The sequence below is a fragment of the Haliotis cracherodii genome, unplaced genomic scaffold (assembly GCF_022045235.1).
Source record: "Haliotis cracherodii isolate W230 unplaced genomic scaffold, xgHalCrac1.p SCAF_7, whole genome shotgun sequence".
Classification (NCBI taxonomy): Eukaryota; Metazoa; Mollusca; class Gastropoda; order Lepetellida; family Haliotidae; genus Haliotis; species Haliotis cracherodii.
In genome coordinates, this window is record NW_027266330.1 from 15,329,940 (window position 1) to 15,350,582 (window position 20,643).

General features: G+C 42.3%; 1 protein-coding gene across 1 annotated transcript in view; it reads right to left on the reverse strand.

The window, feature by feature from the left end:
• LOC139448536 (uncharacterized) overlaps window positions 1-20,643 on the reverse strand; it is a 92,283-nt gene that overhangs the window by 40,233 nt on the left and 31,407 nt on the right. Inside the window, exon 2 of the mRNA XM_071230095.1 lies at window positions 19,722-19,807. The gene's annotated coding sequence lies outside the window, so the exon portion shown is untranslated. The remainder of the gene's footprint in view (window positions 1-19,721; window positions 19,808-20,643) is intronic.

Here is a 20,643-nt window from a genome sequence, read left to right on the forward strand (position 1 = left end):
GTCAGCACCAGACCTGAGCTCATGGGTTTCACCAAACCTCCACAAGCTGCGTTAATTTACCCTATTTTGAAATACTAGGATATGACGGAAATACTGTTTAAATCAGTATAAACCAATCTCATTTGTTCTTTCAACCCCAGTGCCTCCCGTATAATCATGATGTCAAATTATGCTGTCAAAGCTAGTATAATAACCAGGTTGAATCTGAGATTCGAACCCATGATCATCGGAACCTTGTACAGCTAAGGGGCGTAACTCTACATGCGCATTGAGACCCCGGGAGCAATTGATCGGTGAACACAGGGCATCAGTGGTAACTTTCACAGGACCACACAGCATGTATTGTATATCGAACTATTGGTAGATATGTGCTACATTAAAAATGAACTGGTGTGACACATTGTTGGAATCGACCCGTGAAGATCCGGGTTAGAATAGGTCTTCCACAACCCATGCTTGTCGTAAGAGGCGACTAACGGGATCGGAAGGTCAGGCTCGTTGACTTGGTTGATGCATATCAACCTATCCCAATTGCGTGGATCGATGATCATGATCACTCGACTGTCTGGTCCAGACTCGAATATTTACAGACCGCCGTCATATAGCTGTGATATTGCTGAGTGTGGCGTTAAACAACAACAAAAACAACATTTTTTTAATCATGGCAAAAGAATAGTAAACAGAAAAAATGAAGGCCTGACGCTCCCTTCAAACAGATAACAAAGCTAACACCAGCCATAGGTACCGATTTAATGGCGTTTTGCGAAGAAGTCTAAACCTTTCATTTCTACAAAGCTGAAAGGTATCTGCACCCAGCCCACACCATGAATCGGACTGTCACATATTGCAGTACAAAAACGATCATTGTCATCCAAGGATTCACCACTGACATTGCAATCAGTATCTGGAGTGTGCATCCTTCTCACGGATAATATTCGCGAGGCGTTTCCTCATGATGCCGATCAAACGTCTGATTTTCAACATTGGGATCCTCTGACATGGGGGACACGGGTGGCGCCGCGATTCGCTGTGCAGAATTGCGTCCCTTGGGCACGCCAGAAACCTATGATTGTGGGTTCGAATCCCGGTTCGCCCCGATTGTTTCTCGGTTTGTCAGCACCACACCAGTGCTTGTGGGTTTCACCGAAGTGGTAAACGTCTGAGATCTGCATCACTTCGGGCTTTCCTCCCACGTCGTGATATAAGTCGAATACTGTTAAAAGCGGCGTTAAACCCAACTCACTCACGCCTCCTGCAGTGCTTAGGACATTTTATTCAGGTTTTGAACAGGAGGATGTCCAGCTCTCGGCACTGGTACAATTACAGAACACGCTGACAAGTTAGGGTTCCATTGTTTGTCATTATTTTTCGGAATTGAATTTTGAATCAGGTGATGCTTAATTAATTCTCATGTCTACCTGTTCCCCAATTTTTGACGACCCCATCGTATACGAAGTGATTGCTACCCGACATCTCCACTCCAACGGCGTCGACGTAGACAAGAGTGTGAGATCGAGTATTCGGTTATCAACGTTGAAAGGTCGTTTCAAACCAAAGGTGACTAGATTAAATACAATAATATGTCATACCATTATGTTTTTTTCTCGAAAAAGAATTTATAGGTTGTCTCGAACTCGGATAGCTCGAACTTTTCCCCATGTCCCCACGAGTTCGACACAACGAAGTTTGACTGTCTATATGCGGAATTCATTAATAAGAGGGTGCATCTATCAGGGTGCATAGAACAAAACAACTTAGCGTGTGAAATAAATCATTAAGTGTGAAAAACACAGTCACACTAATTCCGTATCATTATGTCCTATCACTCTGTTTCTCAAAGCTAGACGTAGATTCTCCTCGGCTTTTAGCTTACCGGAACCGGAAGTAGAAACAGGTAGCTTAGTCAAGGTGAAGGATTGAGAGCATGGTTCAGGAAGAACGAGGCAGACACCAATACACGCTTTGTCCATTACAGCCGCTGACAATGAGTATGGGTAGAGACAGTGGCAGCATGGATAACTATTCTGACTTTACCGCAGGCGATTCTGGACAGATAAAGTCCATCATGATTGTCTTGGAATCTGATGGGTTTTGGTCAGGATGTGTGTTAGTAGTGATGTAATGACATCGAGATTTAGGACATAGGTATAACCTTTTGGTGGCGAAATTAGATCAGAGAGACAAAGGGGGTCGTCAGGCAATTAGGTTCTGTTTATGGCAATGACGAAAATGTCGGGATCAGGAAAGACGGACATGAGAGATTAACTGGCACAGAGCGACGGAAGGAACTCTGTCTTTGCTGGTGGAGTTGGAGCCTTGTCCGGCTGCCACAAATACGTTACAGATTTGACCAGAAATAATACCTCCCTCGAGTTGTGCATACATTGAGTTTCATTGTATTATACGTAATCGTAGAACAGTGAAGTATGTATGTATGTATGTATGTATGTATGTATGTATGTATGTATGTATGTATGTATGTATGTATGTATGTATGTATGTATGTACTATAGTTGAAGATGTATGATTGTAATATATTTTAAGATATATTATTGTACTGTATTTTAAGATATACGATTGTACTATAGTTGAAGATATATGATTGTACTATATTTTAAGATATATGATTGTACTATAGTTGAAGATATATGATTGTACTGTGGTTGTAGATATATGACTTTCCTATAGTTGTAGATTAAATGACTGTACTATAGTTGTAGATATATGATTGTACTATAGTTGTAGATATATGACTGTACTATAGTTGTAGATATATGACTGTACTATAGTTGTAGATATATGACTGTACTATAGTTGTAGGTATATGACTGTACTATAGTTGTAGATTAAATGACTGTACTATAGTTGTAGATATATGATTGTACTATAGTTGTAGATATATGACTGTACTATAGTTGTAGATTAAATGACTGTACTATAGTTGTAGATATATGATTGTACTATAGTTGTAGATATATGACTGCTTGCTTGCTTGTGCTATGGTTGTGTGTACGGTTGTAACGGCTTGCTACTCATACCTGTTACCTCCACAAAAATGTTTCAGTTATGTCTGTAGAGTATCAAGGCGATGATGACAATGCAAACTAGATAAGATGAAAGACCGTTATTTACACAGTCTAAACCAGTTTCGGATCAGATGTAGGTGAATGCGATTGAACCACTACAATTAATTACAATCATGAAAGTAGTCCATCATAATCTGACCTTCGGTCATAACATGGGGAGCCAATCACGGACCAGTGAAGATCAGGGTTAGAATTGATCTTCAGCAGCTCACACTTACCATAACGGGATCGGGTGGTCAGGCTCGCTGACTTGGTTGATGCATGTCATCGTATAGATCGATGCTCATGATGTCAATCACCGGATTGTCTGTTCCAGACTCGATTATTTACAGACTGTCGTGATATAGCTGGAATATTGGTGTGAGCGGCATGAAATAACAAACAAATCTATTCTCTACCCGGATCTTTACGGGTCAGTAGTAGTAGTAGTAGTAGTAGTAGTAGTAGTAGTAGTAGTAGTAGTAGTAGTAGTAGTGGTGGTGGAGGTGCTTGTAGTAGAAGTGGTAGTAGTGGCGGTGGGGTTGATGGTAGTCGTAGTAGTCGTAGTAGTAGTAGTAGTAGTAGTGGTAATAGAAGTAGTAGTAGTAGTAGTAGTAGTAGTAGAAGTAGTAGTAGTGGCAGTAGAAGTAGTAGTAGTGGCGGTGGTGTTGATGGTAGTAGTAGTAGTAGTAGCAGTACAAGTAGTAGTAGTAGTAGCAGTACAAGTAGTAGTAGTAATAGTAATAGTAGTAGTAGTAGCAGTACAAGTAGTAGTAGTAGTATTAGTAGTAGTAGCAGTACATGTAGTAGTGGTAGTAGTAGTAGCAGTACAAGTAGTAGTAGTAGTAGTAGTAGTAGTAGTAGTAGTAGTAGTAGTAGTAGTAGTAGCAGCAGTCGTAACCGCAGTAGTATCAGCAATAATATGACACTGTACCAGACCACCAGTCCCCCACCACAGGGATATTCCGACACAGCCGACCGCACATATCGCACACCAGATCACAGAATTTCTAAAGGTATTTTGTTGTTTAGAGTTGGATTTAACCGATCTCAAAATCGCAAACCAGAATATCTCGAGTAAACTTCAAAAACGTTGCATACATGTGGAAGTTGATGCTTTGGCCACGTGTAAACAATAAACATGACCCTTTTATTGTCATGATTGGTAGCATGGCAGTGTTATTGTTAGCGGTCTTATTTCAAACAATATCATAATGAAGCGAGAACCAAGATGTATCTAAGTAAGGCGTGCGATGTAGATTAGTACGAGGTACCACAACGCAGCCACCCTGTAAAGGACCTTCGGCATAGCAGCTCCATCACACTCTCGTAGTCCACAAACGCATCATACACTAACGCCCTGTGTTAATAATACCGTTATTAAACCTTAGGGCAGTAGCGGTGTATGTGTCTCTGACTGGTTAATAACTAAACCTAATGTTGGCCTCTTTGATCTGGTTAGCGGGACATTATCGTACATCGACATGATTGTTCTCGCTCCGGGCTAGGCTCTCGTGCCGTGTACTTAATAGAATTATACCCTCCCCTTGGTGTGACGGCCACACATATCTCATCGTGAGGAGATATGACCTCATTAATTACAGCATTAATGGCACATGAGAATTCCACCTGGGCGGTTTTAATTGGGTTCTAATCAAGGTCAAGTATTTCCTGATTGCACAGCTACCCCCAAGTTGTAACTTCCCTCGAACAAGACTTTGCGTCTGTATTCAGCCCGTAGGGAAACACCGTATACCAGAAAAAATCCAATAAAGCTCTTTAATACAAGTTTATTATTACCCAAGCTGCTAAACCAAAACCATTTACCCCACCACGCCAATATTACGTGTACAGTAAAGCCACGATCAAACGGTTCTATAAAATGATGCGAAAACTATTTTCGCTGATCTAAAGAACTTTTACACTTTTAAATCGTTTCAAGATTTGGTTTTGGAACTATATTTTCTTTTTTTCACGAATCTGCTTAAGGGTACAGCATGCTCAGATAGAATGAAACCCTGGAGGTTGAAGTTGAAGTCGCTTAGCGAGCCCAATATAGCCGGAGCAAGGTTGTTATACATTGAATGGTGGCATTTACATACAAAGCAGGTATCTTATGTGGTAGTGCTGTCGTGTTGTCACCGGTATGACTAATTCTACATTAACATGAAGAGTTTTAAACATAATCTCGTGAGAAAAACATGATGTTAATACATTGTGTTTTTTTTCATTCCGACAGTCTAAAGGATAAAATGAAAAGAAAATTGTATTATGACTGATGAAATGATTTTATGTAGTTCATATTTGAGTCTTTTAAATTCGAGTTATTCAAGGGAAACATATGAAAACAAAAAAAGCTCCTAATGGACTTTATTAATGATATGGTTGTTAGATTTGGGTTGGTGATAGATGGTAGAGGGTGGGGTGGGGGAGGTAGAAAGAGAGAGGGGAAGGGCCAAGGAGGTAGGGAGAGAGAAAGAGAATGAGGCGGAGAGGGAGGATTGGAGAGAGGGAGGGAGAGAGAGGAGAGGAAGGTGAAAGAGTGAGTGGGAAGAGCGAGGGAGATAGGGCGAGAGAGAAAGAGAGGGATGGATGGAGAGGGGGAATCAGAGGGAGGGGATTATAGAGAGATATAAAGGGATGGAGAGAGGGGATTAGATAGAGAGGATTAGAGAGAGAGATAGAGGGATTGAGAGAGGGGATTAGAGACAGAGATGTTATAGAGAGAGATAGAGGGAGGGAAGGAGAGAGGGGATTAGAGAGGGAGGATTATAGAGAGAGATAGAGGGAGGGAGGGAGAGAGGGTATTAGACAAAGAGGATTATAGAGAGAGTGGGTTAGAGGGGGAGGATTATAGATAAAGATAGAGGGATGGAGAGAGTGGATTTGAGAGGATGATTATAGAGAACGAAATACGCTGTAGTCGGAAAGCGCACGTTAAATCTTTTATATCAGTCAGTCAGTCAGAGAAAGATAGAGGGATGGAGAGAAGGATTAGAGAGAGAGCATTATATAGAAAGAGAGGCATGGAGAGACACACACACACACACACACACACACACACAACACACACACACACACACACACATTCAATTTCTGTTTTTTGTTGACGATGTTAACTTTTCTCAGAGCGAGACGTTCGTCACCTGTGGCATTACGTAAGATTTAGTTTCGACACCTATCACACCGACCCGATTATATCAACGCTGGACAATTCTAGGAGAACATTACTTGGAAACAATTACAGTATGATTACTGTTCTTACATCGAGTAATGAATGTAAGCACGGAAAGGTACGATTATATGCCCCGACCCCGAGAGTCGTCTCGCCCTTTATCATCTCAATCAGCGAGGTTTCCAACATCGGCCTTTGTCCACAGGCTTTGATGGTAGGACTAACTAGTGCAATCACGCAGCCATGTGCCACGTGGACACGGGAGTAATGATATTACATACATATCCCTTCTCGTTAATACAAAACACTTTCACCAACAACTATGTTTCGTATTGTTGTCTTGTTAGCAATAGGTCCGGGAGGCTGGTGGTCAATAGTGCGTTGGGTGATTTAAACATTTCATCATCATTGCCGTTGACACATAAATCAAAGGAAGGATCAAACTGATACGTGTAATACATCAGAACTTCTTTCTGTGCACAGTAATCACTGTCACTGCATTTGCAATGTCAGAGCAATTGGTATATTTGGTCTCGTATGTGATTTTTTTCAATTTTTATTATGTGCAGATTAAAATAATAATGCAGCAAAGAGGGTTTGGGTGATTCTGGCACTGTCAGGCTGTTAGGCTCAGCATCAGCTCAGGCATTGCACCCTTTCACGCAGCCAGACAGTGAATGGAAATGGCGCTAGTCCAACCCACAAAGAACTGCAGCCCCGACACTGCAGCGTTCTGCATCACCCAGATGTATTCCTGGTAGCAAACCCGGGTACTCTCCCAATGTCAGTCAACAGATTGTGAGGTACCAAACCTAAGGCACCGAGAACAGTCGGACAACTGTCAAACATATTAGTGTCAAAAGGGAGAAAAACTTCAATGATATAAACGATTTCATTGAATTTATCAAAAAGGACAAGATCAGGTTTGTTGGTCTGGATAGGTCTGGGGCTGTATACGGGCCTATTCCAAAGTATTTTGTATTTATCATTTTTTTTATAACGCCCTCTACATATTCTGGGTCGCATGGATGGACCCCAACACTACAGCCCTTCTGACAATCGGGGTAATGCAGAAGGCAGCACTTCTGACAATCTGGGTAATGCAGAAGGCAGCACTTCTGACAATCGGGGTAATGCAGAAGGCAGCCCTTCTGACAATCTGAGTAATGCAGAAGGCAGCACTTCTGACAATCTGAGTAATGCAGAAGGCAGCCCTAAGGCAGCACTTCTGACAGTCGGGGTAATGCAGAAGGCAGCACTTCTGACAATCGGGGTAATGAAGAAGGCAGCCCTTCTGACAATCTGGGTAATGCAGAAGGCAGTCCTTCTGACAACCTGGGTAATGCAGAAGGCAGCCCTTCTGACAATCTGGGTAATGCAGAAGGCAGTCCTTCTGACAACCTGGGTAATGCAGAAGGCAGCCCTTCTGACAATCTGGTCAATGCAGAAGGCAACCCTTCTGACAATCTGGGTAATGCAGAAGGCAGCCATTCTGACAATCTGGGTAATGCAGAAGGCAGCCCTTCTGACAATCTGGTTAATGCAGAAGGCAGCCCTCCTGACAATCTGGGTAATGGAGAAGGCTGCAGTGTTGAGGAGTCTTCGCATTCTTCGAAACGTTCTGGGTGGGTTTGATTAGGAAGTGCTTCCTGGGAGAAGTCTTTCATTGGTATCCGATATTGAAATACAACAAAAATCGACATGAATACAACTTCACGCACAGATGACACCATGTGTTCGATGAATCAGCCTAAATGTCCTGTGTTGTACGATTCCGTCTGTTTCATGAGCACGAGTTAATAAATCACTATCATAACCACAAATGACCACAGCTAAGTACCTATAACCACAACTATGTACCTATAACAACAGCTATGTACCTATAACAACTGCTATGTACCTATAACAACAGCTATGTACCTATAACCACAGCTATGTACCTATGACCACAACTATGTACCTATAACCACAGCTATGTACCTATAACCACAACTATGTACCTATAACCACAGCTATGTACCTATGACCACAACTATGTACCTATAACCACAGCTATGTACCTATGACCACAACTATGTACCGATAACAACAGCTATGTACCTATAACAACAACTATATACCTCTAACCACAACTATGTACCTATAACCACAACTATGTACCTATAACCACAACTATGTACCTATAACCACAACTATGTACCTATAACCACAGCTATGTACCTATGACCACAACTATGTACCTATAACCACAGCTTTGTACCTATAACAACAGCTATGTACCGATAACAACAGCTATGTACCTATAACAACAACTATATACCTCTAACCACAACTATGTACCTATAACCACAACTATGTACCTATAACCACAACTATGTACCTATAACCACAACTATGTACCTATAACCACAGCTATGTACCTATGACCACAACTATGTACCTATAACCACAGCTTTGTACCTATAACAACAGCTATGTACCGATAACAACAGCTATGTACCTATAACAACAACTATATACCTCTAACCACAACTATGTACCTATAACCACAACTATGTACCTATAACAACAGCTATGTACCTATAACAACAGCTATGTACCTATGACCACAACTATGTACCTATAACCACAACTATGTACCTATAACAACAGCTATGTACCTATGACCACAACTATGTACCTATAACCACAACTATGTACCTATAACCACAACTATGTACCTATAACCACAACTATGTACCTATAACCACAGCTATGTACCTATAACCACAACTATGTACCTATAACAACAGCTATGTACCTATAACCACAACTATGTACCTATAACAACAGCTATGTACCGATAACAACAGCTATGTACCTATAACAACAGCTATGTACCTATAACCACAACTATGTACCTATAACAACAACTATGTACCTATAACCACAACTATGTACCTATAACAACAGATATGTACCTATAACAACAGCTATGTACCTATAACAACAGCTATGTACCTATAATTTTTTAATTTGAAGTTTACACGATATACGGCTTTTCCATTCGACGAGAGGTCGGTCACATGACCGCGAAATTGACGTTCATAAGTGTATGAAGACACAATTTGACGTTCATACGTTTTTCACGAGACCGTGTTCTTGAAATGACGTAAACACTGACGTACTACTTCCACATTCCTGGGGAAATCCCTGGGAATTCCCTAGCACGAAACATACATAAGCGTTCTTTCTGATCTTTTAGAACCTTTATTCTTGGTCTCAGCGTTTCAGTATACTTTGAGAAATGTCAGAGAGCGTGACTGCTTGATTGTTCTCAAATATCCTCGGCCTATCCTAATGAACAAACGAAGAAATGCACATCTAAACTATCGTAGTATCGACTCCAATCGTGACCGTCTCCAGCAATCTATGAATTTACCTTTGTGTCTGTTTGACGCATCTTTATTCACCTTTCAATGATCGGCCAGTTGATCAATGATGACCATTGCAAGCTCCGACGTTCATACAGTTTGGCCCTCACTCTATGAAGGTTCATACTCCAATGAACTCAAAGTGAAGGTCAATTCTTAAATAACCACAGCTATCTACATATAACCACAGCTACGTACCAATAAACAAAGCTATGTGCCAAAAACACACAGCTATGTACCAATTACCACAGCTATGTACCTATGACCATAACTATGTACCAATAACCACAGATATGTACCTATAACACCAGCTACGTACCTATAACACCAGCTACGTACCAATAACCACAGCTACGTACCAATAACACCAGCTACGTACCAATAACCACAGCTATGTACCTATGACCATAACTATGTACCAATAACCACAGATATGTACCTATAACACCAGCTACGTACCTATAACACCAGCTACCTACCAATAACCACAGCTACGTACCAATAACCACAGCTATGTACCTATGACCATAACTATGTACCAATAACCACAGATATGTACCTATAACACCAGCTACGTACCTATAACACCAGCTACGTACCAATAACACCAGCTACGTACCAATAACCACAGCTATGTACCTATGACCATAACTATGTACCAATAACCACAGATATGTACCTATAACACCAGCTACGTACCTATAACACCAGCTACGTACCAATAACCACAGCTACGTACCAATAACCACAGCTACGTACCAATAACCACAGCTACGTACCTGTAACCACAGCTATGTACCTATAACCACAGCTGCGTACCAATAACCACATCTATGTACCAATAACAACATCTATGTACCAATAACCACAGCTACGTACCTATAACCACAGCTACGTACCAATAACCACAGCTATGTACCAATAACCACAGCTACGTACCTATAACCACAGCTACGTACCAATAACCACAGCTATGTACCAATAACCACAGCTACGTACCAATAACCACAGCTATGTACCTATAAACACAGCTACGTACCTATAACACCAACTACGTACCTATGACCACAGCCATGTACTTATTAAAAACAGCTATGTACCAATAACTAACGGGAGCGGTTGGTCAGGCTCGCAGACTTGGTTGATGCATGTCATCGAATCCCAGTTGAGAGGATCGATGCTCATGATGTCAAACACTTGATTGTCAGGTCCGAGTTGATTATTTACAGACCACCGTCATACAGTTGGAACATTGCTGAGTACGGCGTTAAACAACAAACAAACAAGCTGTTGTAGTAGCATATCTATATAGTTATGCAAAACAATACGTTTTTCGCAGTTTGGAGTGTGAGTTGGGCTATCCTCGACAAAGAAATAGTTCCATAGCACTGCGTTAGAAACCAAGAATGAACTCAAACTTGGTATCATATACCATGCGGGGATTCGACCCGGATTGTCGGCGTGATGATGGAACGTTTAAATTACTAGGCTACCCTACCGTCCCTTTAAGTGTGAGAGAATAAACACAATGGAGAATATGATGGAAACAAGGATTACGAGCGATCCAAAGATGTCTTAACCATAGGCAGAGATTCTGCATGGTGTTTTTCAAACCTGATAAGTGAGTGAGTCAGTTGGGTTTGATACTGCTTTTCACAATTTTTCCATTTATATAACTGAGTGAGTTGGGTTTTACGCTGCTTTTAACATTATTCCAGTTATATCACGGCGTGTCAGCTTATTGTGGGAGGAAAGCCCGAAGTGATGCAGGTCTCAGACGTTTACCACTTCGGTGAAACCCACGAGCACGGGTATGGTGCTGACAAACTTAGAAACATAATCGGGGTGAACCGGGATTTGAACCCACAATCATAGGTTTCTGGCGTGTCAAAGGGACGCAACTCTGCATTGCGAATCGCTGCGCCTCTCGTGCCCCCTCCTAAGGCGTGGCAGCTTGCTGTGGGAGGAAATCCCGAAGCGATGCTGGTGAAACACATTTACCACACTGACGAAACCCACGAGCACGGGTATGGTGCTGATCAACCTAGGAACATCGGAGCGAGCCAGGATTCGAACCCACGATCGTAGGTTTCTGGCGTGCCCATGGGACGCAACTCTGCAAAGCGAATTGCGGCGCCTTAGACTCATGCCCCCTCACCCATGCCCCCCCTCAAGCCTCACAGGGGTCAGACAACGAGACACATCGCACTTGACCGATACATAAATATCGCAATCTTTTTTTTTTTTAAATGAATTAAAATAGCTAATAGAATAGACTAATACTGCATAGGAAGATGTTTACGCACAGTGTAGAAACTAAATAGATATATGGAGACAGTTCTGTTTTGTTACTACTTCGAACCCCGCTATTCCGACAGTATCTTCCCTGCTGAGTCCGGTTTAACGAATTGTCGGATTAATGAATCATTGGTAAATAGCATTATACATGAAAATAGTAGCTTCTGATTGGTTAAGGAGCGCGCAATTATTTTCCATGCAGTCCGCTCATACACCCGTCGGAACACACCTAAGGTAACTTGTGTATCTCGCATACGAATCGTTAAATAGAATGAACCGATGTTTATCCGAATGCATTGGGTAAAGGGAGGTAACTCTTCGTTTGCGTCATCTGTCAAAATGGCGTATTTGTCGGTGAAAGTTCAGACATCTATTCCGAGTCTGTATGAGTATATGTAGGATCACACACAGGGTACATCACACCATGTACCCCTCGAGATCGGTTGACAATGTCCCTTTATCTATTTATAGGCAATCTGATAGGGGCGGTCGGGTAGCATAGTGGTTAAAGTGTTCGCTCGTCATGCCGAACACCCGGGCTCGATTCCCGACATGGGTACAATTTGTGAAGCCCATTTCTGGTGTCCCCCTCCATGATGTTGCTGGAATATTGCTAAAAGCGGCGTAAAACCGTACTCACTCACTATAGGCAATCCGGGAATCGTACACAAGATGGCGTTTCCACGTACCGCGGGTTCCCTTGTACATAGATTAACAGCTAGAATGTCATACAGACAGACAGGCAGGCAGACAGATAGACAGACAGACGGACAGACAGACAGACAGACAGACAGGCAGACAGACAGGCAGACAGACAGACAGACAGGCAGACAGACAGACAGACAGGCAGGCAGGCAGGCAGGCAGACAGAGAGACAGACTGACAGACAGACGGACGGACAGACAGGCAGGCAGGCAGATAGACAGACAGACGGGCAGGCAGACAGACAGACTGACAGACAGACGGACAGGCAGGCAGGCAGGCAGATAGACAGACAGACAGACAGACGGGCAGGCAGACAGGCAGACAGATAGACAGACGGACAGGCAGGCAGGCAGACAGACAGACAGACAGATATTGCCAGACAGATCGACTGTAATCTAGGCTGAATCATTAATAATTATAGGCCAGTTGATGAACTCAAGAAACCCAATGGGAACTGACAGGTTCTGCAGCAAGTTATGAGACTACTAAATGTCGGCTTTCATAAAGTCATGATAACTCACCACAGGCGTGTCCAGGACCCTCAGGGAGCATGCATTTGATTTCCATTTGGGGTTGGGGGATAAATGAATGTTTTCTTCAGAAATACGCCCAAAGTGAATAGTTCGCTGGCAGTGGTGAACCATTCATAGTTTGTTTTGTGGTAAACACCAACACGTCATTTTTTGCGTTACTAACAAAAATTGATCAATTGTTTGCAGCTGTAGAAAACTAGATTGTGCTAAAACAACATTACCACCCACCCCCCTACAAATCAAATGGATGCTCCCTTAGAGGTAGGCATCGAGCGTTCACTTGATACGCTGCCTAATCCCCAAAACTTCAACTTTTCATCGCTTTTTTTCTACACGTCACAAATGGTATCGTGTGCAGAATGGAAATTTCATTGTCACTTATTTGGGTCACGTGTTATGTAGGTCTTCTCGCCTGTTATTGATCGATTCCTTCCTTTATTATAGGAGACGTTTGTATCATGTATCCTTTCAGCATCAGTTCTATATTTGACATCACACTATGAGAAGAGACACATTTCTTTCCTTCATCCATTGAAACTACTTCTTTGTCATCCAACATTGTTTCGTATTTCTTAATTAATATTTGCTCTTGAAATAGACAGCCCCAATTATTGCTATACAAAACTTTCTTTACCTAGCTACTTCAAACATAAATGCATTGGCGTCATAGCCAACCAACAGGCGTATCTAGTAGTCGGATTTCATTTCTATAATGGACAAACATAGCTTGATAAGTAAGCCAAGATAGTGACAAACCTCTATTGATCGGGATATTTCGGACCGTCATAATGTACAGAATACCAGGCCCGAGGAAATAGGCCTGTGGGACAATACTTTCCAGAGGGATAATTACAGGTAGAATGTGTCTTGATTACAACCTGGCTTGATCAATAGTTTGGCTGGTGGTAGTGACATTTACGTGTGTTTGCGGAACGACGTCATTGGGCGTCACCGACAGCCGAGACTTCCACAGCGCTACAAACAGAACGATGCCATGTACGTGTGCTGGTGTGAGGAAATGGGGTATGAAGTATTTACACTGGGAGGTAATGGTACATAGCGTCCTGCCACATAAGGGGGCGGTCGGGTAGCCTAGTGGTTAAAGCGTTCGCTCCTCACGCCGAAGACCCGGGTTCGATTCCCGACATGGGTACAATGTGTGAAGCCCATGTCTGGTGTCCCCCGCCGTGTTATTGCTGGAATATTGCTAAAAGCGGCGTAAAACCATGTACACATTGTACCTTGTAGAGAATCGAACCTGGATCTTCGGCGTGACGAGCGAACGCTTTAACCAACCACTAGGCTACCCGTCAGTCGTTGTGGAGAGCTTTTGTGGCAGCATGGGAGAAGGACTAAAATCCCTCCAACATCGTTGGTAAATGTTTAAGAATGTGTGAGGCGATTATGTTGGAAAATAGATCATTTAACGTCTTTCAGTGAAGTCTTTCTATGTGAGGCTCACAACTTATCAATCGACCCTCGAATAATAGACAGAGATCGCCAAGCAATTATATGCTGTTTATGGCAATGACGAAAATGTCGGGATCAGGAAGGACGGACATGAGAGATTAACCGGCACAGAGCGACGGAAGGAACTCTGACTTAGCTGGTGGAGTTGGAGCCTTGTCCGGCTGCCACAAATACGTCACAGATTTGACCACAAATAATACCTCCCTCGAGTTAAGCATACATTGAGTGTCCTTGTATTATACGTACTCGTAGAACAGTGAGGGTAGCTGCACTGTGGTTGTAGATGTGTGATTGTACTGTGGTTGTAGATGTGTGATTGTGCTGTGGTTGTAGATGTGTGATTGTGCTGGGGTTGTAGATGTGTGATTGTGCTGGGGTTGTAGATGTGTGATTGTGCTGGGGTTGTAGATGTGTGATTGTGCTGTGGTTGTAGATGTATGATTGTACCGTGGTTGTAGATGTATGATTGTACTGTGGTTGTAGATGTATGATTGTACCCTGGTTGTAGATGTATGAGTGTACTGTGGTTGTAGATGTATGATTGTACCGTGGTTGTAGATGTATGATTGTACTGTGGTTGTAGATGTATGATTGTACCGTGGTTGTAGATGTATGATTGTACTGTGGTTGTAGATGTATGATTGTACCGTGGTTGTAGATGTATGATTGTACTGTGGTTGTAGATGTATGATTGTACTGTGGTTGTAGGTGTATGATTGTACTGTGGTTGTAGATGTATGATTGTACTGTGGTTGTAGATGTATGATTGCACCGTGATTGTAGATTATGATTGTACCGTGGTTGTAGATTATGATTGTACTGTGGTTGTACATCATGATTGTACATCGGTTGTAGATGTATGATTGTATTGTGGTTGTAGATTATGATTGTACTGTGGTTGTCGATTATGATTGTACTGTGGTTGTACATTATGATAGTACATCGGTTGTAGATTATGATTGTACTGTGGTTGTAGATTATGATTGTACCGTGGTTGTAGATTATGATTGTACTGTGGTTGTACATTATGATTGTACATCGGTTGTAGATTATGATTGTACTGTGGTTGTACATTATGATTGTACTGTGGTTGTAGATTATGATTGTACTGTGGTTGTAGATTATGATTGTACAGTGGTTGTACATTATGATTGTACATCGGTTGTACATTATGATTGTACTGTGGTTGTACATTATGATTGTACTGCGTTGTACCATGACAACAGAGGAGATGTTTATATTTGGAGGACGACCCGGAGCAACCATTACCGAGGCTTCAGCTGAGACACGTACACCACGAAGTTAAATATGCAGTTACCATGGCAACAGAGGAGATGTTTATATTTGAAGGACGACCCGGTGCAACCATTACCGAGGCTTCAGCGACGAGATGTGCATCACGAAATTAAATATACAGTTACCATGACAACAGAGCAAATGATCAAACATCAAGTTAACATCACCAATATCTTCCACGGACATGACGTCTATAATGCTGCTGTGGTGTCGGATTACCTATCCGCTACCAGGTGAAAGGTTTATGCATGTACCTGCCACACTGACGGCTGTAGAGTAGGCTCAACTGCAATAAAACAGTCTGATCGGGGCTATAAACCGATCTGGTATTGGCTGGGAAACACAAATCCATCCCTCCAGCATCCACGTTCACGTAAAGCGTTTAACGGATGTTATCTGCTTATAGCAGTGGTGGTCCTGCTCTCTTGTTGGTGATCTGTGCTACGACAGAATGGCGCTGACTGGAAAGCCGCTTCATATCCTGGCCTTATCACTTCATTATTCCATAGTAAAACGTTTACTATTCATCGGATACCAAGTATACTGTTAACTCCGTATCCCATAGTATCATGTATAATGTTAACTCCGTATCCCATAGTATCATGTATAATGTTAACTCCGTATCCCATAGTACCATGTATAATGTTAACTCCGTATCACATTGTATCATGTATAATGTTAACTCCGTATCCCATAGTATCATGTATAATGTTAACTCAGTATCCCATAGTGCCATGTGTAGTGTTAACTCACTGTCGGACAGTATCCCATAGTGCCATGTGTAGTGTTAACTCAGTATCCCATAGTGCCATGTGTAGTGTTAACTCACTGTCGGACAGTATCCCATAGTGCCATGTGTAGTGTTAACTCACTGTCGGACAGTATCCCATAGTGCCATGTGTAGTGTTAACTCAGTATCCCATAGTGCCATGTGTAGTGTTAACTCACTGTCGGACAGTATCCCATAGTGCCATGTGTAGTGTTAACTCAGTATCCCATAGTGCCATGTGTAGTGTTAACTCGGTTATACACCTGGTTTTACTTTATTCTATTTTTTAAGGCCTTGCATACTTTTTGTTTGGCTTACGGATCCGTCGACTTTAAAAAGGAAACAAAAACATCAGAATGAGTTTTTATACTGCCGACGGTAAAAATCGCTTTGACAATAAAATAGTCATAGGGATTTTTATATGACTAATTTTTTAAACGATAAATCGTCATTAGAAGTCAAATATGTCTTAAACCACAATCAACACGAATTGATAAAAAACAGAAATGTCAGATATTTTTAGATGTAGGCTATTATATTTATTAGAACCATAACCAGGCCAAAAAAATTACATTTACGTCACCTATCGATTAGGGGTGACTATTGGTCTGGAAATCACTATTGCGATAACTATTTATATTGAAAGAAACTATTGCGATAACTATTGATATTGCAAGCAACTATTGCGATACATATGGTTTTCAGTGTATCATTGTAGATGGATTTTAGAGTTGAATTAAACCTTGGAACTAAAGTTTCCTTTGAATGTAACAACCACAACAACAAATAACAAGTACAGAGTGAGATATGACTGATTTGTTTTTTCTTTACGCTAATAATTTAAGAAAAAGAAACTTCCACATTATCATGTGTACATTACTAACACTCATGATCAAAAGAAAAACAAATTTGAACAGCATTTAACTCAATCGCATGATATGCTAAATACACTCGAAACTATCGATATTCCTAACTGAAATCGATACTATTGATCGGAAACTGATTTAACTATCGATTTATTGACTTTAAGTTCTCACCAATAGCAATATATCGATATTTCGATTTATCGTGACCACCCTACTATCGATACACATCAAATTATAAGATGCATAAAAAAATCTGGTACAATGGGTTTTTTTCGACCTACCGATACTATTTTTTCACTCTCAAAATCCGTCCCCCAAAATAAACAATCTTGTCTAATTTTGTATCGGAGGCATGGACACAAGCTGAGCGATAGACGACATAAACCTGACAAGTGTCGTTACAAAGTCAACACCGACTAAATATATACCAAAGGGTAACTTCTATATCCAGAACACGCATATCCGTTTGCTGACAGGTCCAAGATACCTGCTGTACAATTCCGACGGGGGCTACAGCATCATCATCGCATGAGCATCACATCGACTTATCAGCGCCTCTCTGTTTGATAGAGTTTCTGCTTCAGTTTGGTCCATCAATGTTTTTCTTATCTGTAGGCTGATTTAGACTGAAGCGGCGATCCCAGGCCTAGTGCTGTTTGCACAGAAGGGTAACGAAGACCCCCCACTCAATGGAGGATGCTAACTTGTAGCACTAATTAGGCCGTTGTGCTCACATTCGAGCGGTTCTCAAACCAGTGGACGTATAAATGGATCCTGGGATCTATAGCTACTGTCACTGATGGTGAGATCATGAGAAAAAAATCGTCGACGGTGTTCCAGACGGATTATGTGTGGCATCCGAGTACCACTGTGTTCGCTGGGGGTTATATTTGCATGGTGGGCGTCGTTGTTTTGAGTGGTTTTAAATGTCAGCAAATGTACGACAGATAGTGCCTTATATTCCTCGACTATTTTGTCCGTCGTGAGCTCTGTAGTTGTGTCACTGTCTAATATCGTAGTGGCAGTGTGCGTCACGGTAATATTGGTGTGTATGTCTCGTAGTATATCACAACGTAGCAGGTGATGTGTGGAACAATAACGTACAGTGTACATGTAGTAGTAGTCGTAGAATTAGTCGTATTAGTAGTAGTAGCAGTAGTAGTAGTAGCAGCAGTAGTAGTAGTAGTAGTAGTAGTAGCGGTGTTGATGTTGGTGGTGTTGTTGTTGTTGTTGTTGGTGGTGGTGGTGGTGGTGGTGTTTTTGTTGGTGTTGGTGTTAGTGGTGTTGGTGTTGTTGTTGGTGTCGGTGTCGGTGTCGGTGTCGGTGGTGGTGGAGTCGGCGTTGCTGGTCGTGTTGGTGGTGGTGGTGGTGGTGTTGGTGGTGTTGGTGTCGGTGTCGGTGTCGGTGTTGGTGATGTTGTTGTTGGTGGTGGTGGTGTTTTTGTTGTTGGTGGTGTTGGTGATGTTGTTCTTGTTGTTGTTGGTGGTGTTGGTGGTGGTGTTGTAGGTGGTGTTGGTGTCGGTGTCGGTGTTGGTGGTGTCGGCGTTACTGGTCGTGTTGTTGGTGTTGGTGTTGGTGTTGGTGTTGGTGTTGGTGTCGGTGGTGGTGTCGGCGTTGCTGGTCGTGTTGTTGGTGTTGGTGTCGGTGTTGGTGTCGGTGGTGGTGTCGGCGTTGCTGGTCGTGTTGTTGGTGTCGGTGGTGGTGTTGGTGTTGGTGTCGGTGGTGGTGTCGGTGTCGGTGTCGGTGTTGGTGTTGGTGTCGGTGTCGGTGTCGGTGTTGGTGTTGGTGTCGGTGTCGGTGTCGGTATTGGTGATGTTGTTGTTGTTGTTGTTGTTGTTGTTGTTGGTGGTGGTGGTGGTGGTGGTGTTCGTGTTGGTGTTGTTGTGTTTGTTGTTGGTGGTGTTGTTGTTGGTGTTGGTGTCGGTGGTGGTGGTGTCGGCGTTGCTGGTCGTGTTGTTGGTGTCGGTGTCGGTGGTGGTGTCGGTGTCGGTGTCGGTGTCGGTGTCGGTGGTGGTGTCGGTGTCGGTGTCGGTGTTGCTGGTCGTGTTGTCGGTGTCGGTGTCGGTGTCGGTGTCGGTGTCGGTGGTGGAAGTAATTCATGGTACGAGGGGACATGCAAGAGAGTTCCTACCTTTATCTGTATTACTTCCTGGTGATATTCTGTGACGTCAGAGGCGTCAGTGTAAAGTACGTCCCCGACTCTGGCCTTGTGTTACTCTGGAAAGGAAATCACCAGGATTAATGCAAGGATAAACTATCCCGATATAGTGAGTGAGTGAGTTGGGTTTAACGCTGCTTGGGACTGTATTCCTGTTTATCACGGTGTATCAGCTTAATGTCGGAGGAAACCCGAAGTGATACAGGTCTCAGACGTTTACCACTTTGATAAAAAACCCCGAGCATGGGTATGGTGCTGACAAATATAATCCAGGATTCGTATCCCGAACCATAGGTTTCAGGCGTGCCCAAGAGACGCAACTATGCACTGCGAATTGCGGCGCCGTAGATGACCTATTCTAATATATAACAGTTGCACGAACTAATGGTAATTACTATGGCCCGTGAAGATCCGGATTATCATAGGTCTTCAACACCGTATGCTTGTCCATCCATCAACCAACCAACCAACCAACCAATCCATCCATCCATCCATCCATCCATCCATCCATCCATCCATCCATCCATCCATCCATCCATCCATCAATCAATCAATCAATCAACCAATCAATCAATCAATCAATCAATCAATATTTCAAGTACTGAAAAGGCCATAGGCCTAAAGTACATATACACATACAGTAGCAATGAGTTCAACAGGAATTACATCTATCGTATCTAAATACCACATCTATGAAGCAGAGGAGGATCTGATGTTCATTGCATGGTATACTAGTATATACATTGCAAGATATTTTGTGACTGTTTCATTTTGAAAATTTGTCTATTTTAGGATTCAGATAAAAATATGTATGTTTTCTTTTCTGATATTTTCATACAATGGACAGACTAGCAAAAATGGTATTCATCTTCTATCTCTTGGCAAGTACAATATT